Source organism: Lissotriton helveticus, chromosome 10 (assembly GCF_964261635.1).
Source record: "Lissotriton helveticus chromosome 10, aLisHel1.1, whole genome shotgun sequence".
Taxonomy (NCBI): Eukaryota; Metazoa; Chordata; class Amphibia; order Caudata; family Salamandridae; genus Lissotriton; species Lissotriton helveticus.
In genome coordinates this window covers 754,033,210-754,059,616 of record NC_136071.1, presented here as the reverse complement: position 1 = coordinate 754,059,616, position 26,407 = coordinate 754,033,210, and positions in this window count along the sequence as shown.

Below are 26,407 nucleotides of genomic sequence, written 5' to 3'. Positions count from 1 at the left end.
AGAACCTGAGTCTATAATATGTCGGAACGTTTTTTCCTGATTGCCCTCGACTACGTGTTATGCCGATCCCTAGATTTATATGAAGAACGCAGCGAATGTAAATTCATATGTACCGTATTCCGCCAATTGTATCGACTGCATATAACTACACGCAATTCGTTAGCATTTGACGAACGTTATTTCATTGGCCACACATGACAATATGTACACTCCATCAGTTGGGGTAAACACAAATGTACTAGCTATGTTTAAAAGCGGCGACTGTTGAAATTGGCAATGTATATACACATACGTGGCGTTCATTTGTGTTCACTGTACCCCTTGTTGTAAGCAGAACGGATATCGCTAAAACACTGACTGTGTTATCCCGCTAGCATAGACCCATGCCCACGCGTACATAACAGCCATTTTAGGTACCATGGTCTCTCAGTTTGCGGTCGATCACCAGCGCCCCTTCCCTGACCCTGCAAGCTTCCCCCATGCACCCTGACCGCCCCCGCTCTCACATGTACAAGTCATGAGCCCACCCTTCCCGCATGACTCTGTCTCTTAGAATCGCACCCCGCGCCTGACCAACACCTCCTTTCCTTCCATGAATACCCCTCCTTTGATGACCCCGACCTCTGAGCCTGAATGTTTGCACGGACCACTGGTCATCCCTTAGCCTGAGGATACAGTTTATTGCCCACTACTGTATGCACTCGTCTCTCTTGGAAGAAGCCACTATTGATCATGACCACCCCACCCCCTGAGATTCGATCAGGCACACACATTCCAATGGAATCAGCAGAACACTCAGCTGCGTGACAGCCCCTCCTATTGCATGGAGGATAAGGGCCCCTACTGTAGCCACGTGTTGGAATACCTTCATACTATACAAAGTGTTGATTGTAATAATGGATGCCTGTGTGCCACAAACCTGTGTATAAAAGACGAAGCCTCAGAGAAACTTGTTAGAGCACCTCCCGAAGACACTATGAGAGTGTCCCAAATGACAGGCTCTCCTCATGAGAAATAAACCTTTTTCCTTGTCTTCCTGCTTCCAGTGCCCGTCTCTTTATTTGGTAATTATTCAAGATAGAAACGAAGAGTCGCCCTGCGCCAGCAGCCTGGGCATCCGGGGCGTTATGGGCTGACTTTTCTACAGAAGTCGCCTCCTTCTTGTCCTACTGTGTCTTCCAAAGCAATAACCCCTCTACCGTACCTTGTCTTGTGATGTCCCGAAGGAGCTGTATATGTTGGAGGGAGGAGAAGAGCCATATAACAAGTTCCTGAGAAATCAGCTGGTAGCCATGTATAGGCTCTGTCATGGCAAACAAAATATGTTCCTTGAGACGCTACCAGTGGTGGAGACGTTCGGGATGCATAGATATATGTAATGTTACAAGTGCTCTTTCCCAATTGAGCCTTAGGACTTTGACCATTTGCTTGGAGACATAGGTGACCTTGGTGGGGTACAGTATATATAGGTGGGGATCTTTTCCTTTTGCTCTGTCTGTAAGACTAGTGACGTAATGTGTCACATTCCAGTCAATGTATGCTTGTCGTTCGTCAGTGGGGAATTCATTACATTTCTTATAATGTTTTGACATAGCCACTATTCCTTTTATTAGTGCGTCATGACAAACGTCAATTCCATCCCTATACGGACCCACAGGATGTCGATGTTGGTTCTCATAGGCATTGGCAAACATAGAGGTGTAAGCACAAGCAGATCCTTTTAGGGAGAAGGGTAGAACTAAATATGGCATTCCTTTATCTGTATTATGGGGTAAAAGTCCACATACCCAGCAATCGGTGGTATTGAAAAAAAAAATCCCTAATTGTCCTTAGTTGCTCTAGATCTCAAATTGTATCTAGTTTTGTTCGGTACAGTCTGATCCTGGAAAAGTGTCTCTGGATTAGTTGTGTTCAATCTCAGATGTGGTGGGATAGCTTCTTGCAAAACGTCATCATCTTCTTTCTCAGACTGAGTCCATTCTCGGTGTGCATCACCAAAAGGTACAAACTGGGGGACCCTCTCTCCTTCACAATCACCTATACCTTCGCGGACCCACTGATCGAAAGGCAAAGGCAAGGGCACCTTTTTGCAGTGCACACCATGGATCCAGTTCTTTTTTCCAACGACTTTCACGGCTGTACGTGTCGTCAGCAGGACCTGCCTCGGCTCCCGCCAGCGAGGCTCCAAATTTCTCTTCCTTTGGAAGTTTTTCAGACACACCCAGTCGCCAGGTTGGAGGGTGTGCCCAGGATCCGAGGAAGCCTGCGGCAAGGTGTCTTGTACCTGCTGATGGAGAACACGCAATTTAGTGGTGAGGTCATGCAAATAGTCAATTAACATTGGGTATTCTATGTCAGAGTACTTCTTGGGTCTAGGGACACCCCAGACATTAGCCGGGCGTCCGAACACAATCTCATATGGGCTAAGTCCCACACGAGAATGAACAGCTGTTTGAATTGACAAGAGGGCGAAAGGTAAATCATCGGGCCAGGCAAGACCTGTGCTGGCTTGTATCTTCGCAAGTTTAAGCTTGAGAGTGCCATTATAGCACTCTACTAAACCCGGTGACTGAGGGTGGTTTGCCGCATGGAATTTCTACTTAATACCAAGACCTGCACATACTCTCTGAATGATTTGACCCACGAATTCACTTCCGTTGTCACTCCAGACAATTCGAGGTAAACCAAACCTCGGGAAGTATTCTTTCAGAAGGACCTTGGCTGTAGACAAGGCAGTATTATCCTTTAGGGGGTAGGCCTCTATCCATCTAGAAAAGGCACACACCACCACAAGGACATACTTTAGGTTATTGCATCTCTCCATATGAATGTAGTCTATCTGCAATACTTCAAAAGGATATGTTGGGGGAGTAAAATGGCCTGCTGGGGTTGGTGTCCCTCTTCCTGGGTTGTGCATCAAACAAACAATGCAATGTTTAACAAGATTGTCTGCACATTTAGGAAGCCCTGCATTCTGCCATACCGGAGCCAAAAGCTTGCATATTCCTTTCGCACTGATGTGGGCTGGACCATGCGCCATAGTTACTACTGGAAGTACATAGGCGTCTGGTAACAGCCAACGTTGTTGTTCCGACAATTCTATCCAACACCCCGTCGCATCCAACATTCCCGTACCATCTCTCCACTTACTCAATTCTTTTTCTGTAGCCTCTTCCTGAATCATTTTCACACTTTCTATTGTGTCCTCACACATTCCTCCTTGACTGATCCATCTAGCAGGTCCAGCAACATACATATGACTCGTCACATCTCTCGCTGTCTCTTTCGCCATCTGATCCGCAAAAGCATTTCCTTCACCCACATCATCAGTGATCCTCTTATGCGCACTACAGTTCACAATTGCTATCTGAGTGGGTAAAGCAAGTGATTCCAAAAGGTCATTCACTAACTGACCGTGCTGTATTTTAGTACCATGTGAGGTAAAGAATCCTCTTTCCCTCCAAAGGTGGCCAAAACTGTGGGCCACCCCAAATGCATGTTGGCTGTCGGTGAACACATTCACTCTCTTCCCTTTAGCCAATACACAAGCTCTAGTCAGAGCTATCAATTCAGCTGCTTGGGCTGAATTCTGCCTAATGCGTGCTGTCTCCACAATTGTATGCATAGTGGTAACAGCATAGGCTGCAGTCGTTTCACCATTGGGGAGCTTAAAACAAGAACCATCCACCCATGGTATTCCATCGGGTCCAGGAGCGGCGTATCTTTTAAATCAATCCCACCTTTTGTCTCCTCCTCTGTACGGAGAAAGCAATCATGTTGCTCTTGAATGTCTTTCTCTACTGGGATCGGTAACAATGTTGCTGGATTTAGGGTATTACATCGCTTGATGTGCACGTGACTAGCCAAGAGCGTCAGCTCATACCCCGATAAACGGGCGCTCTTAAGATGCTGAGTTTTTGTCCTGTTTAGAAGTGTATCCACTGCATGTGGCACCATGACAATAAGCGTATTGTCTAGCACCAATCTAGCATATTGGCGAATAGAAACTGCTACTGCTGCTGTAGCTTTGAGACAACTAGGTAATGCTTTAGCTACAGGGTCTAACGTAGCCGAAAAATAGCACACGGGCGCTGCTTATCACCAAATTGTTGTGTCAAAACTGACAACGCGCAACGTTCTCTCTCGTGCACATAAAGTGTGAAAGGTTTGCTGTAATCCGGAGTACCCAACACTGGAGCAGAACACAAGGAAGTATGCAAATCAGTAAAACTTTTCTGGCATTCCTCTGTCCAAGGGAGAGGTAGGGGTGTATCTTTAAGGGTAAGTGCTAACAAAGGTTTTGCTAACAAAGAAAAATTCCGAATCCATTGTCTACAGTAAGAGGTAATGCCCAAAAAGGCACGCACCTCTCTCTGTGTGCATGGTACAGACATTTGTGCAATTGCTTGGATTCTTTCTGGGGTCAATCGCCGTCCCTCCTTTGACAAGAGATGACCTAAGTAGGTAACCTCGAGGGGGCGCTAGAGGGTGCACTGTGGAATGGCTGGCTAATTAGGCAGCTCCGCCGGACGGCTCCTTTTATTTGCTGAAACATCGGGTATAAAGTCGCGGACTCAGATGCCAAACTAAACATTAAAGTGGCGGAAGGTATTCAGCACAAGATGGAGTGATTATTATCGTCGAAAAAGCTACTGAGCGGCAGAATTTCGACTCGTAAGGACAGCCGATGGTCGCGACTGGAAGGGGCAAGATGGCGGCTGCCCGGGAACTGTCGGAACAGTAGACGGCTCGTACTCCTGGTCAACTCACTGCAGAGACGCGCCGATACCCAGACGCGGATCTGTGAGTAAATATGGCAATGAACGTGTGTTGATGGATGCCACGTTAGACAGAACAGACTCTGATACACCGAGAACACTGCTTGGTCTCATGCTGAGATTCGATGTAAGCTTTCTGACGATTTAGGAGGATAATTCTGATTCAATGCGGCAGTGTGCATATAAAGGTGCGAAAAACGAACACTAAGATGGCGGCGCCCGCATCGGTGCAATACTTTGCTGACGTCATACCACTACTTAAGGAATCTAACTGTGAGTAAAACCCGCGGGCACGTGTAAAAACGCCACAGAAGTGTATATTAGACATGCGTGCTGTGCTATGAGACCCGTGGACACTGATTTGTATTGGAGATCAATCGCTTGCCGTGTATAACTGTGGACTACACACCAGGTGTTGTTGTAATGTCGAACTGCGCACTGGCCATGTCACTGCTGGTTAAAGATACGTGCTGAGGAACCAGAGGTGGTATTGGCCTCACAGCCCCTTCCACCATCGGTGTCGATACCGGATTGTGACCACACAGTACTACGCGCAACTTGTAAATGCAGAGGACCACAGTGATATCCATCGTTCAACGCCACAAACGCAAGGAACGCTGTGCCACATACGGTACATAGACTGTGACTAAAGAAGTGTTGCAATGTGGCATAATGTACTGATCGATGTTGTCAGGTGCTATCACTATACCGAATAGCGCTGTGGTGTCTCGCGTTTTTCACGACGAGAACGTGGTGACGGCCGCTTTAGGTAGTGTGAATCATGCATGTGGCGAAATGAAGGACACGGCATAAGCAACTGTCACCATCTATCGAAAATGCAATTGTTTTAATATAGCACAGCGCGTGGCAGCGTCAACAAGTGCTTTCAACACCAACTCATCAGCGCAACATATGCCGGCTCTATGAGGCGATAACTATAGAACACACTTACCGAATACCTTCCAGGACTAGACTGCATAGATCAATCAATATTACAGACACCAACAACGATACAGAGATCACAGCGTCGACCGCAGCTCTGCGAGCCAGTGCAGCGCCACAGATGACCACGCTGGATCTGCAAGAAGGGAGCAATAGAGAACACCGCCGCCACAGCACTGCAAGAGGCGAAAGCCCCGCAAAATGGGGAAACCAGACAAGCAACAACCAAAACTCAACTTCGAGCAACGACGAACTGTTAGAGGATCGCAACCACATTCAGATACGGAGACTGAATCAGAACGCACACCACCCAAAGGCATGGAGGCTATGCTGAAGGCAATACAGGACAGTCTACAGGACATGCATGGCAAAATGGACCATTTAACTAAACGAATGGACACCATGGCTGCCAAAGTGGATCGACATGGCGAGCGGTTGGATGAAGCGGAGACCAGGATATCTGCAGTAGAAGATGAATCACGTGCAAGCACCTCCAAATGCACAAGTTTCGAGAAAATTTTAGAAGTTATTAAGTCTAAGTCCGAGGATTTGGAAGCGAGATCACGCCGAAACAACATACGCATAGCGGGCGTACCAGAATCGACAAACATAGGTAACATGGAGACGTATGTGGAGGAAATGTGCCTTTCCATGTTTGGCAAAGACAAACTATCCCATGTTTTCATTGTGGAAAGGGCACATAGAATACTGGCGCCACGACCACCTCCGGGAACACCACCGAGACCGATAGTGGCCCGTATACTAAACTACCGCGACAGAGATGCAATTCTACGAATGGCGCGGGAACAGAAGGAGCTTCAATTCCAATCGAACAAGCTTCAATTCTACCCTGACTACACGCAGGCAGTCCAACAAGCTCGTAGGGAATTCAACGGAGCAAAGACGAAATTGCGAGAACTTCAAGTGGAATACGCCATGCTCTACCCTGCGAGACTGAAAGTGACCTGGGAAGGTAAATCAACACTTCTCACTTCTCCTAAGGCGGCGAACGAGATTGATTGCACCATACTCCTGAGGCGGAAGCCGGGGGTTTAAAACGCCAAATAACAGACTACTTGTTATTTTATCTTTTTAATGCACTGCACTTTACACTTGCATAACGTTTTTTAAAATTGAATCGCCACCACTGCTTTATTGTGTATTTTGTGTTCTGTGTAAATCCCCTTGGAAACTTCCCCAGAAAACGAATTTGAGCCGCTCTCACTGTACCTTAAAACTTCAAAGGCACGAAGCCATTCTCTAGGCTCACGGTCTCACTTACAATCCCCTCGAGGTCAGGAATCCACGGCCGCCATCTTGAGTTGGGGCCTGGACAGCGCTCTAGTGGCTGGGCGATTTGGGCCCAATCCACTATAAAAGAGCCGATTTACGAAATCCCAGCAGATTGATTGCACCATACTCCTGAGGCGGAAGCCGGGGGTTTAAAACGCCAAATAACAGACTACTTGTTATTTTATCTTTTTAATGCACTGCACTTTACACTTGCATAACGTTTTTTAAAATTGAATCGCCACCACTGCTTTATTGTGTATTTTGTGTTCTGTGTAAATCCCCTTGGAAACTTCCCCAGAAAACGAATTTGAGCCGCTCTCACTGTACCTTAAAACTTCAAAGGCACGAAGCCATTCTCTAGGCTCACGGTCTCACTTACAATCCCCTCGAGGTCAGGAATCCACGGCCGCCATCTTGAGTTGGGGCCTGGACAGCGCTCTAGTGGCTGGGCGATTTGGGCCCAATCCACTATAAAAGAGCCGATTTACGAAATCCCAGCAGATTGATTGCACCATACTCCTGAGGCGGAAGCCGGGGGTTTAAAACGCCAAATAACAGACTACTTGTTATTTTATCTTTTTAATGCACTGCACTTTACACTTGCATAACGTTTTTTTAAAATTGAATCGCCACCACTGCTTTATTGTGTATTTTGTGTTCTGTGTAAATCCCCTTGGAAACTTCCCCAGAAAACGAATTTGAGCCGCTCTCACTGTACCTTAAAACTTCAAAGGCACGAAGCCATTCTCTAGGCTCACGGTCTCACTTACAATCCCCTCGAGGTCAGGAATCCACGGCCGCCATCTTGAGTTGGGGCCTGGACAGCGCTCTAGTGGCTGGGCGATTTGGGCCCAATCCACTATAAAAGGGAGCCTCCTTCCCGTCCGCGCAGCGGGCGGGCGCAGCGGGCGCGCCGATGGCGCGCCGGAGGCGCGCCAGAGGCAAGCCCGTCTGGGCCCGTCCGGACCAGGCCGGGCACAGGGCCACCCATTATGCCCGTTTCTCATAGTCACCGGATCAGACACTCACGCGACTATCTTTTACAATTCTGCACGCCAACCCCATCCCCGTCACCTACCCACTCGTCTACGCTCCAAGACGGGCCCTCTGAGCCACCCATCCTCCAGTCACCCACTTGTATTAGCCTGGCTCTGTTGAATTGCAGATCAGCCCCTAAGCATGCTCTTGAGATAAAAATTCTGATTCAAGACTTAAAATTGGATATTCTTTTCCTCACGGAAACGTGGTTAACGTCTCATTCCGAAGCCGACATTGTCAATATGCTTCCCCAAGACTACCTTATTCAATATCAGAACAGAATGAAGGGAAAAGGAGGTGGACTAGCGACGGTCTATAGAAACTCCTTCATATGCAGGCTACAAGCAGGAGGAATTGAGGATTGCGAAAGCGTCCACTTCTCAATTCAAATAACTCCCAACAATTCTCTTTCAGGTATCCTTATATACCGACCTCCCGGCAGCCTAGGAAACTTTGTGAGCTCATTACTAGAGTCCTCTATTTCATCCTGCACCTCGGCCCCAAATTTCATCTTGCTCGGAGACTTAAACTTGCACTTTGAGGACAGCACAGACAAAATTGCTGGGAACCTAATTTCTGAACTAAAAGTACTTGATCTTCATTTAATCAATTCAGATGCAACCCATATCAAGGGACATCTTCTGGACCCTCTTTTCACCAATCTGCCGAAAATCGAAGCTCAACCCCCACTTCCCCTCCCCTGGTCGGATCATTTTCTCATCCCATTTACCTGGCAAACCCCCTTAAAAACCACCCACATACTTACCCCCAAAGAACACGATAGAATATGGTCCAGACTCTCATTTGAGCACTGGACCCAGGAGCTTACACGCTCCGCTCCTCTGGCAGACTCCGACCCTGCAAAAGCAGACAACAACTTTACTAGTTGGCTTACCTCTTCCCTGGATATAATCGCCCCTAAAATAGACCTGAAGAAAAAAAGTAAGACATTCAAATCTCCATGGTACTCACAAGAACTTAGGAACCTAAGAAAAATTTGCAAAATCCACGAGAGAAAATGGAGGAAAAACTGGGATCCTCTTATTAAGGAAGAATATAAAACAGCAATGAGGTCCTACAAAGCAGCCCGTAAAGCAGCCCAATCCTCCTTTTTTGAAAAGAAAATTAAAGAAGCATCTAATTCAACTCGTGAGACGTATAAAATAGTCAAAGAGCTCCTTAAAATACCCAATCCCCCCTCTAATCAACAACCCACGGTTGCTAGATGTAACCAAATAGCTGGTTTCTTTCAAAATAAAATCACCAATATCTTGCAATCACTCCCACCCAAAGCTGATAACAGTTTCCTGGTTGCCTCTATATCTCCCACCACCAGTCCAACTCTAGATAACTTTAATCTGCTGTCCAATGAGGACTTTTTGAAAGCCCTCTCAGACTTGAAAAGTGGTTCCCCCAACGATCCCGCCCCCATCCGTATCCTTAAACAAATTGGACCCACTATCGCTTACCTGGCCACTAACCTTATCAACGCCTCCCTTAGCCAAGGAGTAGTCCCCCCCAACTGGAAACACGCAATTGTCAAGGCATTACAGAAGAAACCAGGCCACGACCCCTCAGATTTGTCCAACCTTCGTCCAATCTCTCTTTTACCAGGCCTGAGCAAGATTGCTGAGAGGGCGGTCAATCAGCAATTGTCAGCCTTTCTCGAATCTAACAATCTCCTTCGCCCCTCACAGACAGGCTTCCGTCCGGGGCAGGGGACCGAGACAGCTCTCCTGAAAGTGGTCGAGGAGACCAGATGCATCCTGGATTCAGGGGGATCGGTTTTACTGATCCTCCTGGATCTAAGCGCTGCATTTGATACGGTGGACCACAAGATCCTAATCCAGCGATTATCTGGGTTGGGAGTGAGGGGCACGGCACTTCGTTGGCTTTCATCCTTTTTGGAAAACCGTACCTTTCAGGTCTGCGAAGGGAACATACGATCAGACATCCTCCCCCTCCAATGTGGGGTTCCCCAGGGCTCGTCATTGAGCCCTACTCTTTTTAATACATACATGGCCCCCCTGGAGGATGTGGTCACCCCTTTTGGGATAAAAGCCGTCACATATGCTGACGACACCCAAATGGTTGTTTCATTCTCGCTAGAAGAAGACAAACTGAAAAACCTCCATGACTGCCTAGAAGGTATTCATGGCTGGATGTCCAACTCAAGGCTGAAGCTCAACGGCTCAAAGACTGAGCTCATGCTTCTGGGACATCAACTACCACCCCTACCCTCTACCATGTGGCCTCCATGCCTAGGACCCCGCCCAGAACTCAAAACTGAGATTAAGAGTCTGGGCTTTTGGCTGGAACAGAACCTCTCCATGATTACACAGGCAAAAAAAACAGCCGGTACATGTGTGGGTCTACTACGGTCAACCAGAAAAATTCTTCCACTTCTCCCGGCATCATCCCAAAAAACGCTCATTCAAGGTCTAATTCTGTCAAGATTAGACTACTGCAACGCTCTCTTCCTGGCTGCCCTGGAAGCTACGATTAATGTTCTACAGAGAACACAAAATGCCGCCGCAAGGATCCTCACGGGGACCTCTCGCAGAGCATCAGCCAAACCTGCCCTTAAAGCACTACATTGGCTGCCGATCCGTGAAAGGGTCAAATTTAAAGCTCTATGCTCCACTCACAGAGCCTTGCAAAATCAAGGACCCCCAATGCTGAGAACCATGCTCTCCCTATACAAACCCAATAGGTCCCTACGATCAGCCCAAGGCAACCTGGCCACGGTACATCGAATTAAAAAAGCCCGGACTGGAGGACGTCGGTTCTCGGTCATGGCCGCAACCATCTGGAATACTTTGCCAATCCAACTTCGCTCCGAGCCGAATCACATGAAATTCCGGAAACTTCTCAAGACTCACCTTTTCCCTCAATAACCTTTCTCCTCATCCCTCTACTTCCACCCTCAGCTGTTTCTTGCAATCTCAGCGCTGGGACGCTCCCGGGCAGCCATGCGCTATAGAAAACCCAAATTCATTCATTCATTCATTCATAAAGAAAATCACAAACCACCGCAAAAACGGCCAGCGTCAACAACAGGCTCAAGATGAAGACTGAAAGTAGATGGTATATTCAAGTTTCTATATCGCGTCTACTGAGTTAAGGAAGGCATGACTTGGTAATGTCGACGTCTCTTTCCGATGTAAATGAAAAGACACAAACACAACACCGGTGGGTAAGGCTTAACTGTATATCATTATTGACTATTGATGAGCGGACTGACCTCCCCACTATGTACAATGGGATGTATGTTCTGCTTTATGCATACAACACGCTATGGAGAGTGCGTAGGGTAAGATACAGTCGTAATGGCAGGTATTTGCCAAAGTAATGTTACACTGCCCACGCACATTATAGCAGACTGATCTGATGTGGGATGCAAACAGTCAATATCTAGAGCAATGATGCTCGCCTACGTCACAAAGCGTTGCTTAGACCTGAAGCTCACCACTTGATGATGAAGGGAATGAAACATTCATTGTCTGCTTGTGATACGCAACTATACAAACTACTAACTGTTTATACACAAAGCACCCAGATGATAGTTCATAATTCAGTACTGTGCCCTCATTCCTGCTCTGTAACCAAGCTACAGTAAGACAGGCATTCCATATTTCTGTTACTGTGAGGGAACACTCCTCCTGTTTTTGTAAATGTATCTGCTTCACGAATTACATGTTGATAGCACGGTGCGGCACTACACATACCACACATTATCAGTGACACACTAGCTGTCTGCAAGGTGTATACATATTGTACTTAAGTTGTATTTGTGTGCTTGTTCGCACTTACGAGTGATTATGGACAACTGTTACTATAACATCATTAATTCACTGATGTTGGGTGTTCTATATACATGGCAAGAGTCCAGTGACTATTTGAGATAGCATAACCGTCCACATCCGCTAGTTAGGATGGTGTTGTGCAGTCCGGGCGGACCCCCGATTGGGTGTTCCCCGACACAGTTAAATGCAAATGGGATGTTCATCGAGGGTATGGCATCAGCAGGATTGGGCTGCTGTTGTGGGGCGGGGGGAGGTGGGGGGGATTGTTATGGTTATTTATAGATCAGACTACTTGAGATGCATTGCCTGCAACCGGCTGTACCACTTCCATCAATATATACACAGAAACCGCCTGTACTGTTGCTATAATGTACTGTGGCTCCTCCTCGGCAGGGGTGGAGAGACAGTTATACTTGCTTACAACTCTTACTATGGCTAGTCCTGTACATCCGACCAGAGCATTAAATGTCCTGTCATGGAATGTTAGAGGTTACACTAACCCCAAGAAAATTCGTCACATATTCGCTTGCTTAGACAGGTGGCACATTGACATTGTTATGTTTCAGGACAGGTGGGGAGATGATGGGCTGAATCAATGCACTGTTCCAAATACTCGTCCTATGCTAGGGGTGTATCTATACTGGTAAAAAAAGGCACGAATTTCAGAATGAACACAACAACACTGGACACAAATGGGAGGTATGTAATAGTGAAGGGCAGCATACGAGGCAGGCAGATAACACTAGTGAACACATACGGCCCGAATACGGATACACCAGAATTCTTCCGGGACGTTTGGCAATACCTAAGCACTGATGCTGATCAACTACTGTTGTGGGGAGGCGATTTTAATATTGCACTAGACGATACACTCGACAGATCAGGGAGCACGACGGAACATCACACACGCGCAAGGACCGAATTACTATACGTTATGATCGACTTATCCCTGAAAGATATCTGGAGGGTGCGACACTCCGGGATCAAAGAAGCGACACATGCATCCGTGCAGCACGCCAGCTGGTCGAGAATAGATTACTGGTTGGGAACGGCCGACATTTTATTATGGACCCACGCCATAACACACATGCCCAAAACACTATCAGATCACAACCCTGTCAAACTGTCGTTAAACATCCCGAATTATATACCCCCACCGTACAGTTGGCGCTTCAATACCAACGCACTCACAGACCCCCTATATGTGGTCACCATTGGTAAGGCTATCAAAGAATACTTCCGACTCAATGCAGACACCACGGAAGACACTGGACTCCTATGGGAAGCGTTCAAAGCAACAATACAGGGGGTCTGTATAAGCACGATCGCTGGTATACTAAAAGATATCAGAACACAGATTTCACAGTGCGAAACCTCACTACGTGCTCTAGAACGTCAATATGAATTGACCCCAACTCCAATCATACTGAGAGACATTAGAAATACGCTTATGGAACATCAAAAATTCGCCACAGACGAAATTAAACATCTGAGCAAACGCCATGTGGCTAGATCGTACGGGGAAGGCGGTAGACCGGGTAGAGCTCTAGCTACTAAAATATGCACTGGACACAAACAACACATAATCACAAAGACTATTGAGGCGGATGGAATAACACACACTGACCAGACGGGCATACTACAAAGTTTCGTACGCACATACCAGGACTTATATACATCACGGCCAGTTGCCACTCAACGAGAAACACTGCAATATCTTGATGATATTGCTATTGCTTGGCTGTCTGATAACCAGAGACAGTATCTAGCCCAGCCATTAACGAGGGAGGAAATAACTGAAGTCATAGCGTCATTGCCAAACGGAAAAGCACCAGGACCAGATGGATTCACTTGTGAATTCTACAAAACGTTCAGTGACTTGTTAGCTCCTTATCTAGTTGATATGTTCGGGGAGGCACTTGAAGCGAAGATTCTTCCAGCCACTCTGCGAGAGGCAATGATAATAGCATTACTAAAACCAGGTAAAGACTCCTATCGTCCCCTATCCCTGATAAATGTGGATTCCAAAATATTGCTACCCGATTGCAACCACTTATGTCGGCACTAGTTCTCCCGGATCAATCGGGATTCATCCCCTCTAGGAACACCACGCACAACACCAGAACGCTATTTGCCACCGCACATTACCTAACACCATCCACCAAGGCAGCAGCTATCATGTTGGACGCTGTTAAAGCTTTCGACTCCATTGAATGGTCATATCTGATAACGATACTACATCGGATGGGATTTCCTCAAATATTCATTCAATGGATACGATTACTTTACACCAAGCCATTGGCTAGGGTTAAAATAAATGGCTATGTATCAGAGACCATCAATATAGAGAGAGGGACGAGACAGGGCTGCCCCCTGTCCCCTCTACTGTTCGCACTAGCACTGGAACCGCTAGCCTGCATAGTGAGACAGAAACATCACCACCTAGCAATTCAATTCCCAAATAGACCATTGCACATCTCCTTATATGCAGATGACATGTTATTGTACGTCAAGGACCCGGCCGTCAATCTGGACCCGCTCCTGAGAGTATACATTGGATTCGGGGGATTTTCGGGCCTACAAATCAATTGGGACAAATCCTCCATATTTCCACTGACTGACTCCACCCAACGACATATGACAGAATACACGCTAGAGTAGCAGACAGACCCTATAAGATACCTGGGAATTTGGTTTCACCGGGATCCTGAGGTGGTTATCAGAACCAATTATGGAAAAGCGATTGACACACTCGAAGACAAAGTCACGAGATGGATCCAACTCCCACTGTCACTGGCCGACAGGATGGCAATTGTGTAGATGGTAGTCCTCCCTAAACTGCTCTATCTGTTCAATAACATTCCGATCCAACCCCCAAAATAGGTATTCAAACGCATTGCGACAATGATACTTAAGCTGATATGGGCAGGCAAAAAAGCGCGCATAAAGCTAGACACGTTAACACTACCTATTCACAAGGGAGGTTGGGGAGTACCAGACTTCTGGTTATATTACCTGTGCGCTCAGGCCCAATTTGCCACACACTGGTACCACACAACACCATATCTAACCCATGTTGCGGTGGAGGAAGGGGATGCAGCCCCGATTCCATTAGATGCAATAATAACGCATACCAGACCTTCGCTCCATAATAACGACATAAACACGATCAACACCACAAACTCAGCTTGGAGAGCTCTAGGCCACATGATGCGTAAACTCCCGCTATATGCTCCAGCACTGCCTCTGCATCACCACCCAAATCTGTCTGTCACTAGTGAAGAAGTGGGTATGACCTTATTAAAACAAGTGGGTTTATGTACAATGGGCGACATCTATAAAGACGGTGCATTTATTACAGAACAGGACTTAGCCTTTTTTCAGAACCCGACAATGCTCTTCCGTTTCACATTCCACAGACTTAAAGGGGTGTTGAAACAGCACTTTCCGACCTTCCCGAACGAACCGCCGACAATGGACACCCTACAGCTGTTGATTACCTCTACGAACACATCACATTTGGTCTCACGACTTTATACTCAAGCGCAGGCAGAATTAGACCGTAGGGCAACCAAAGCACAGGATAAGTGGAATAATCTGCTATACACACCTCTTACAGACAAAGAATGGGAAACTACATGCACACTCACGAAAATGCTCACGCCAAATGGTAATCTGCGAATAATCCATTTCAAATACCTGCACCAGGTATATTACACTCCAGCCCAATTATATAGGTACGGATTACGTGAGGAAGCAAGGTGTAAAAGATGTGGACATGACCAAGCAGATTTTATACACTTGGCCTGGAACTGTGTGAAGATACAGGCCTTTTGGATGGCAGTAGTGGAAAAGCTGACCGAAATGATAGGAATGCCGATTGCATGCACAGTCCCATGCTGCCTCTTGGGACTACTATATAACGTAAAGGCGACAAAACGTACATTTTGCGTAATAGCATTATTATTAGCCAAACGCAGAATTTCTATGTGCTGGGACAGCCCAAACACACCCCAGATACAACAATGGATGAAGGACATGTCATAATGTCAGGATACTCTTCAGACATACGAGGAGTCCCTACCTCCGAGATCTAGACCCAGAGACTACTGGACATACTTCACGACATATCTAAACACACAAGTAGAGGATTAAGAGGCACACGATACAACTAACCTAAACTGATATCTAGCATACAGATTACTGGATAGGGGTTTCATATACACCAAGACATTGATTTGTGGAGCTGGGGTTGGAATGCGGTAGTGGGCTGATCTGGTTATGTTATAAATATGTTATTTAAATAAAACTGTAAAAACTGAGACCAACAGATATTGTAAACGCGGCCGGCCCACAGTGGTTGTAGGCGACTTGCTGTGTATTTAAACAACTGTTGCTCATAATACTTGCTCACTATTCCTCGATTCACAAGCACGCTGCCGGCCTATTTGGGTTGTGGGCACTAAGCTGTGTATATTATGTGCATACCAACAATAAAGGTCTTGGAACAAAAAAAACAAACAAAAAAAAGTAGGTAACCTCTTGGCGACAATATTGCAATTTAGAGGGCGAAACCTTATGATGAAGGTCAGACAAGTGATTCAACAGTGAAACAGTAACTTGTTTACAAACATCCTCAGAAACAGCAGCAACCAACAGATCATCTATGTACTGAATAAGGGTGGCACCTGGAGGCAAAGTGAAAGCATCAAGCTGAGTTTTCAAAGCCTGACTATAAATGGAGGGACTTTCACAATAGCCTTGAGGTGCACACTTGAACCGGAAACTTCGGCCTCCCAAAGAGAAACCAAAGATATCCCTACTTTCCTCAGCAATGGGAATGCTAAAGAAAGCATTCTTAAGGTCAATGACCGAAAACCAGGCAGCCGAAGCAGGTATCATTGTCAATAAAGCAGTGATATCTGGGACGACAGGAAACTGGGGTACAACAATCTTGTTGACCCCTCGGAGATCGATCACAAAACGATAAACAGGTGGCTGGGAAGACTCAGTACGTTTAAGGACATGCAGAACAGGACTATTGCACACATTTCCTCTAGTCTCTTCAACCACACCTTTCTCAACCAAATCATAAATGATTGCCATCAGCGCTCTCTCACCATCACTCGAAATTCTGTACTGAGGAATGCGAGGTAATCTAACATTGGACTTGAGGGTGACAGCATAGGGTGGAATCTGCAAGAGACCAACATCATTGGGGCCTGTAGCCCAAAGAGTAGCAGCGAGGGAACGTAATTCAGAAGGGAGTTGGTCTCTAGACAAATATGTCGGGGAGGTCAATCGCTTACCTAAAGTAAGATGTACACCAGAAGGAGAACAATGCAGGGTCGCATACAGTCTTTTTAACAAATCCAAACCCAACAAATTCTCTCCACAACCAGTTGTTAAAATAAGCGGAGCCTCCAAATCATAAGGACCAATGGAGATAGGCAAAGGACAAGAAACTGGGTTACGAACTGGGGCGCCAGAAAATCCTACAGAAACATTTGTTAAGCCAGACAAAGGTGCCCCAGGGAGTTTAGAGTGGATGATAGAACTCTTCGTTGCACCAGTATCCAAGAGAAATGCCTCTGACACACCAAGCGCAACGACATCAACATAAGGCCCATTTTGGTCCACTGGAAATAAAATGACTCCCTCACTTTGTCTACGGCTGTCCTAGCTAGAGAAACCCTGATTCTCATCTTCCATATAATAATCGTCATTATAATAATGGGCAGACTGAGTATTTTGCTGATCAAAATAATTCATGGATTTTTGAGGCGGAAAGTAACGTTGATCCTGGGACATTGTACTTCGCCCCCTCCCCCTAGGTGTTGACTGGAAGCCACCTCGGCCTCGCCGCCCAGGCGTACCACCAGCACGCTGCAATAAAATCGGACAATTATTCTTGAAGTTACCTTCTTCCTTACAATAGGCACATTGATTAGGACCCAGTGGAGGCCGTGGAACAAAGGGCTCAGGTTTCTGAAACACCTTCTGAAACTGGGGAGTCGGCTGAAACTGGCGCTGAGCAGGACGAGGAGGATAAGCCTGTTGCAAAAGAACCTTCGTCTTTAAATCTTTAGTCTTTTTATCCAATTTGTCCTTCTCCTCCTTATCCCTATTTTCGTAATACTGGGCAGTAGTCAATATCTGGGCTGAAGAAGAAACAGCCCATGAACTTTCGGAATCTTTTAATTTATTAGAGTTCGGGAAGCAAATTAAATACAAATTTATCTACGAACAATCGCTGTCCCCCCTCTGTGCTCATATCCTGACCACTGTGATCAAGGAACGTTTCCTCAAAACGAGTAAAGATGTAGCTAACTTATCCCAATTAACTTGCAGAGCGGGCATCATAGTTTTCATTAAGGTGATTATTCTACCAGGAAGTTCTGCAACTAAATTATCGGGTTTAGCACCACCCACCTGGAGTCTATCAGCAGCCAGTATAGCATTCCAATCACCTCCTAATTCTTGGACGTGGTCCTCTTTCCGAATCCTAGCCCACAATGGTTGTGGGACAACATTTCCCATCAACTTATCTATGTCAGCCAAATTCATAATACAAGCATCAACAGTCTGAGATAATTCTTTGTAGTAACCAGCAGGGTTTTTACGGGGGTCAGGTAAGGACTGTTTAAGGGCCAGCACCTCAGATCTCTTGCAAGGTACATGTACCCATATACGTTGGAAGTGAGCTGGTATAGGCTGATTACCATCCTGGGCTGCAACCGCTTCTCTCCACACTGGGGGAACCTCTCGCATAGGGTAGTGTTTCAGTTTGCGCCTAACAGAAGGGTCAGGTTTAGACAAAGACCGGGAAAAGAACATTGATCTAAAAGTGATAAGTGTCCGTACAGCATTCTCAACCTCAGGACCCACAATAATTCCCTTATCAAAATCAGTCCTAATATCCAGCAAACCCTTGGGAGCTAAACCCAATCCCATAGCCTCCCATTCCTGACCTAGAATGCCACACATGGCGTCAAAAACAAATCTCTGTGTAGGGGCATCCCACTGCTCAAAGGTTTCCATGATATCTTGCACGGTATACTCGGGACCCTGCATGATCCATCTGCGAGCAAGAAGATCTAACGCATCTCGTTCTTGGGAATCAGGAAGTAAACTACGGGTCTGCCTACGGGGAAGAAGAGGAGTCAGACTTACTGACCCAAAGAGAGGAGAAAAGAAACCAGAAACAGTCTCAACCATCCGCTGACGGACAGAAGGGGAAGTTGGCAGAAAAACAGGAGATAAGGTATGAGACGGAGCAGGAGAAGAGGCAACAGGTAGAACGAAGGTCGAGGGCAAAGGAGGCTGAGGCAAAGAAGTCGGAGACAGAGGAGCTGGAAGCAAGGGAGCTGGAGGCAAAGGAAATGGCGGGAGTGGTAGTGCCACAAAGGGCTGTGGTGGAGGTGCAGGAGCTGGAGCTGGAGGGAGAATAACAGGTTGCTGGACGGGTAACATAGGCGGGGGTGCATTAGCACCTTGTACATAGGGCGGGCGCAATCTTAACAAGTGAGACATTAAAGGATCCTTCTCAGGATCGGGATTCGCGGAAGAAGTTGGAAGTACCGTGTGGCATTTATCAATTGCCATGCGATGTTGCCTATCTGAGATCTCTATCGCATAATCTATTTCATTATCTTTAAACTGTTGGGCAGCCTGTATAACAGTCATGCCTCTTTCTTTCCTATCTCTTTTTGCCTGTTTAATTTCTTTCTGTTTGGCTTCCTTGCGCCAAAGGTGAAAAGAGTCAAACATAGCCGGCCGGGCTTTTCTTTTAAACAAAGTAGCTTCTAAATTATCTAAAATATCAGGCTCAAAACTAACATTATGTGGCCACTGTAAAATACCATCTTTCTTCGTATAGCTGACCCACACTTCATTAAAGGTGATGGGGCCCACACCATGTTTAGAGTAAAGCTCATAAGTAGGAGTTCCAGCCGGAGGAATTGGACAAGAGTCCTCCAGTCAGGAGTCCATATCGCAACAAAAACAACATCATTTTTTAAACTTACTGAAACCAAGCATCGTTACTTCACTGGCTTCCTACAAACAACAAGGGGCTAATCAAAACAGCACAAACGTACTCACCCCTTGGCTTCGAAAATTGTAATTATCGAATCTAAGAACCCAAAAACAAAGAAGTGGGAGCTACCCACCAGTATTTAACTGAATGTCTTCTCACGCCAACAGTGGTCCGTCTAACGTCTCGCAATACCAGTCATCACCAAAAAAAGGACCAAGGCAGGGCGGCAGTCAGGGCAGCAGTCACCAGCAGCCGCTGGAAAGGAGAAGCCACACTTCAAAAGACCATCGGTCCAATTTTCGACATACAGGGGTCACTGGTGTGGGGGCGCCTCCTCTGGAATTTTCCTGCGGGGCTTCTCACGATCCTTGGGCTCAACCGCTATCTCTGAAGTCGCCCCACGTTGGGCTGCCAATTGAAGAACCGGGCCTTTGGGCCTGGCGGCGCAGGGCACGCCTGAAATCTTCAAGTTCACCTGCCTTGTTGCACAGAGACACGGAATACTCTGTTGGCGTATAAAACCAAGTTTATTAGCTGCAGCTAAGCACAGTTGTCCAAGAAGTACACCAAGTAGGTTCTCAGGAGACTGCCACTTTACTTCGTGGCTCACACGCTTTTTACAGGCAAAATACATCTGTACAAACATACACCCAATGCACAAAGTTTTAGCCAATCAGAAGAGTTTGAAAACAAGGTGTTGTGCAACCAGAATGCTCTCTGCTTACATGTTGTGTGTTATCCAGACCCCAAAGTTAATCAATACTGGTACCCATGGTTCAGTGTTGCAATGGCAGGACATGTCTGTATGCTTCAGTAGAAAGGTTGTGAAATAGGAAAACACAGGGAGAGAATAGCGAAGGCCAGAAGATAAGATACGGCAAGAGAAGAATACTAAAGGCTAACAGATAGTTGATACAGGGATTAGGTAGTCAAGACAAGGATTAGTTAGGCCGGCTGGTGTCTGAGATTGGTTTCAAAACAAGGACGGAGGGGGTTTTCGACACGTTTGAGTCCAAAGGGCAGAGACACTTCGTTCATCGAGCAGCCTGTGTAAAGGCAACACAAAATGGTGGCGAATGTAAGATGGAGCCGCAATTAAAGAACCTCACCAGGACCTTTTAGATGGCAGATTTATTTTTATTTTTATTTATTCCTCGTTTCCATAACGCGTTTCAGGCATCAAGTGCCCTTGATCACATAGAGGGTAAGCAGTACGCCATAACTATTTATAAAAAATTTTCTTCTCTAGAATTGCACACCACGTGATCAATGGAAAGTGAAGAAACACTTTTAGTTTTTACAAATCGGCAAAACACCATGTGAAGAAAGACTTTTTCATGACTTCATATTACGATATTATGCAGGTCATTATTTTAACGCAACTATATTATTAATGCTTCTTGAAATGACTAGAATGCATTTGTTGATCGCATTAACCAATTATGTGTGATTTAGATAAATAAATACATAAAAATATATATATATAATTATTTGATATGTAAAATCACACTAAAACTGTATAAATATAATAAAATGTACAATTTATCACACATATACATCGAAAATACAATGTGCAAAGTACTGCAATTTAACTTATTTCGGTCTAAGGGCCAGATGTAGGTAATTTTATTTTACCACTTCTTAAATACCGAATCATACCGATTCGGTATTTAAGAAGAGGTAAAATAGAGGGGGGGAGATGTAGGTATTTCAGAAACGGTAAATACCAAATCGTTAAGATTCGGTATTTACCGATTCTGTAAATACCGATTCGGTAATGCCCATTGATTCCTACGGGCATTGAAGCCGATAGGAATCAATGGGCATTACCGAATCGGTATTTACAGATTCGGTAAATACCGATTTCAGCAAGGGTGCAGGGGGTGTCACTTTGACACCCTCCAGCACCCCAAATACAGGCATGTGTGCCATGTGGCACACAGACATGCCCTAAGGGCATGTCTGTGTGTCACATGGCACAGGTGTGCATTCACAGATGTGCATGCACACCTGAATTCGGTATTTTACCACCCAATTGGATTGGGTGGTAAAATACCGAATTCTGAAGGCCTGTAGCACTGTAAACAGTGCTACCTACATCTGGGTTTTACCGAATCGGTAAAATTACCGATTCGGTATTTTACAGATTCGGTAAATTTACCGTTTAGATAAATTTACCGAATCTGTAAAATATTGGCCCCTACATCTCTAAAACCAATTACCGGTCGGTAACCGCCGAAATCGGCCGTTACCGACCGGTAATTGGCGACCTACATCTGGCCCTAAATGCTTGAACAAAGTCAGAATAGGTGCTTTTAATACCTGCAAAATACCGTTTTTATTATTTCTTCAAAATAGATTTTTCTAAAGTGCATGGTGCCTATAAGTGCATTTTGTATATAACTGTGTTTCACTAAATGAACCGTGCCTAACTTGTTCACATTAAAGTGCATAATGCAATAATCATATACCTCCATTAGAAACCTATATATATAAACAGGTATATGCAACTAGTGATTAATGATAAAAAAAAGAAGTGATAAAAAAGTGTCTAAAAAACAAAAGGCAGATTGTCTACACCAGATATCCATCCGGTGGACAACAGACGAGCCAAAAACTCTTCACCAAAGAATCATAAATCCAACACGGCAAGCCTGCTGGGTATCTCAACCACCAATACTAAAGTCTGCTTAGATATATAAAACTACCATCATCATGCCAGTGAAAGTACTACTTGTACTAGATGTGTGAAGGAACAACGCAGTCCATTATCACACATGTTTTTGCAGCATGGACTTTGCAGTGTATCTATTATTACCATCCTGGATTTTACAATGCATGTCACTGCCACGCATGCCGATATAGGTACATTTGAAGTACAATTACCCCATACCATTACCACGCATACCAATACATTGCCTGAAATTACAATTCAAAACCCATCAGAAAGAGTGATTTATTGGCCCCAAAAATATATATATATATAAATAAATAATTTCAAGTATGTAAATGGCAAAGGACAACAATTCCCAATTTATATTCTTCTGAATGAAAATCAAATAAAGAACATGACATCGCTGTAGTTATAATAGCAAAAGCAGCATGTGCATTAGAAATACAACAGTTCTGATGTCCTTCCTCTATTTTCACTGTATGTATGCAGCCTGTGACTAATCAAAAGAGCCGTTGTTTTAAAAAGGAAGAAAGAGAACAGTTTTTTTCCACAGTATAAAATAAATATACATTCTGTCAGATTATGAATGATGTGAAAAAATACATTCCAAAACATATTTTCCTTTAAATTATTAATACCGTGTAAAAACCAATAAATTCAGCCGTCCAGCATTTTGTGCTCATTGGTACACTGACTTTGCTGGTGACCACATGCTTTAGAACTAGGAGGAGACAAGTGACAGTTCGCTGTTGAAACAGTGTCACTATCTGCTGAAGTAAGTAAAACGTTTATAAAATACACACTTAGATATAAACTAAATAACCCCATAACTTTATTGTTAGACCTGGCTTTCACAAAGGGGTTATCCCCAGATTTCTTGCTTCGTGGCTTTCTGTTTCTGAATTATTTTTTGGGGCTCATGACTTTACCACTTCTGATCAGTGCTAAAGTACATATGCTTTCCCTGTAAATTGTATGTATGTAATTGGTGTTTCCATAATTGGCTTATTTGATTTACTAGTAAGTAAATCAAATGCTGCTAGTGGGCCTGCAGCACTGATTGTGACACCCACATAAGCAGCCTGTAAATGTAACTCAGGCCTGCCACTGCAGAGCCTGTGTGCGGTCTGGTACTGCCATGTCGACTTGGCAAGTGCACACACTTGCCAGTCCCTAAACTTCCCTTTTCTTACATGTTAGTCACCCCTAAGATAGGCCCAAGGTATCTCTGTGGGCAAGGTGCAGTGTATATGAAAGGTAAGACATGGACTGGTGTGTGTGGTATGTCCTGATAGTGAAATAATGTCAATTTCATTTTTTCACTATTGCAAGGTTACCTATCCCCTTAGGATTGCATGGGGAGTGTGCTTATAACATCGTATAAACATAATTACCCCTGGGAACAAGGTAGGAAAAAAAAGTTTCGTATGCCTAAACTCAGAATGTTAGAATATATCTTTTAGTGAGGGTGATTTTTACATTCTGTGTTTGAAAATACCACTTTTAGAAAGTAGGTATTTTCTTGCTTAGCCTTCCAGTGACCTCTGCTAGGATGTTTATTGACTATCTGGCTTTGGAGTGACAGGGGCTGGGGATGTGCAGTGGCTCCAGAGAGTCTGGATGAGTCAGCGATAGGCTGAATATGCCTGGTCTGCATTTGGAGGGGTGGGAGGAGTAGCACCTGCACCTGAATAGGGCTGTGCCTGTCTACCACAATGATGACTCCGCCCCCGTTGTTTGTCTGGAGCCAGGGCTCACACTGACAATGGAGGTTGTTGTGCACTTGCAAAGTGCCCCACAGGACTCGTTTGGACTGGGCTCAGAACCCTAGGTCAGGAAATAACAAAAGAGATTTACTGTATGAAAAGAGGGGCCCAGACCCCAGACTTTTAGATCACTTCTGGAAACTCAAGAAGAACCTTTGCCAAAGAGAAGAGCTGAAGAAACTGAGGAGGAGTACTGCCCCTGCGCTGTCTGGGGTTGGCTTGCAGTGGCTACTTTCTGCCAATGAAAGGGAAAAGGACTTTGCTGTTTGCTGTGTCCATTGCTTGAGGAAGATCTCCAAGGGCTTGAAACTGAGCTTGCCTCCTGTTCTGAAGTCTCATGGACACAAAGACTTTACCACCAGCTCCCCTGAAACTCCTTGCTGGGAGTTCTGACCTGCCAAGAGGTGCCTGTAGCTGTTCTGGGCCTCTGGAGGTAGTTCTGGCTGTTAGGAGCTGGAAAAGCAATGCAACAACGAGAGGCATGATGCATCCACTCCTGTTTCCGATGCACCGCTGGAGAAATCATTGCAGGGCCTGCCAGCGGCTCAAAAAATCACCGACACTGCATTGAGTACAATAATTTCCGAAGTCCGAGTTCACTGCACTGATTCCGATGCAAACCCTGCTGTGCAGCTGCACGAACCCACACGGATCGTCACATCGCATCAAGGCGCCAAGTCTGTTGAATCGTTGGGGGACACAGTAAGAACCTGACGTATCGCCTCCCCACGCAGTAAGAAACCAATGCATCACCTCCTCTCCAGTAAGGAACTGACGCATCACCTTCCCTGCGCAGCAGTAAGGAACCAACGTATCATCTCCCCCTGAGCAAGGAACCAACGCATCACCTTCCCTTAGTGTAAGGAACCAACTCATCACCTTCCCTGTGGTCCTTTTTGTTTGTGTGCGAGACTCATCCAAGGTGTTTTGTGTGAAAAGTGTTGCATCTGCAATTTGCTTTGAACTGAACTATTTCTACCATTTGAAATGAAATGAAAAATTCCACTTATATAGCGCATAACTACCCGGAGGCCTCGCAGCGCTGAAAGTCATTTGAAAGTCATATTTTTATTACTGTATTGTGGACGTTTGTTGTTTTGGTCTTGTTTGGTTTACATAAGGATTACTTATTTAGCTAAACTGGTGTGGTGTCCATTTGTAGTGTTTTCACTGTATTACTGTAGGTGTTCACAAATGCTTCACACACTGCTTCTGAGATAAGCCTGTCTGCTTGTGCCAAGCTACCAAGGGGGTGAGCATTGTTTTTTTTAGAAGTGCATCCCCCTTACCTTGACTGGAAGCAAGGGTCCCTATTTGGACAAAGGTACCTACATCTGCCAACTAGACCTCCATTTCTAAAATATGTATTTTTCCTATTCTTCAAAAACAAACACAGATTTGTTACAGACTATCTGCAGGCTTAATTTGACAATATTGCCGGGAGGAGAACTAATGTAAGTGTATGTTAACAACATTTTTTACCCTTATTTTGTTTTCCTAAAAAAATCATTTGCCTCAGGGAAGATGCTGACTAGTGATTGTGAGCAAAATTACTATTACTACTCTGCTGGGTACTTGCCTCAAGGAATGTGCTGGACATTGGTGGGCGGTCCAAATTACTATTACTATTCCGCCGGGTACTTGCCTTAGGGAAGGTGCTGGATGGAGGTGGTGGTCAAAATTACCATTTCTACTCCACCGCGTACTTGCCTCAGGGAATGTGTTGGATAGTGGTCGAGGCCTAAACTACTATTACTACTCTACCAGGTACTTGCCTCTGTGAAGGTGCTGTTCTGTGACTGAAATCAAAATTACTATTACTACTCCACCAGGTACTTGCCTCAGAGAAGGTGCTGGACAGTGATTGGGGTCAAAATTACTATAACTACTCCAAGGGGTACTTGTCTCAGGGAAGGTGTTGTATAGTGTATGGAGTCCAAATTACTATTTTTAACTCTTCCAGGTGCTTGCCTCTGGGAAGGTGTGGGGCTGTGGCTGGGCCAAAATTACTATTACTATTCCACCGGATACTTGCCTCTGGGAAGGTGCTGGACAGTGGTGGGTTTCAAAAT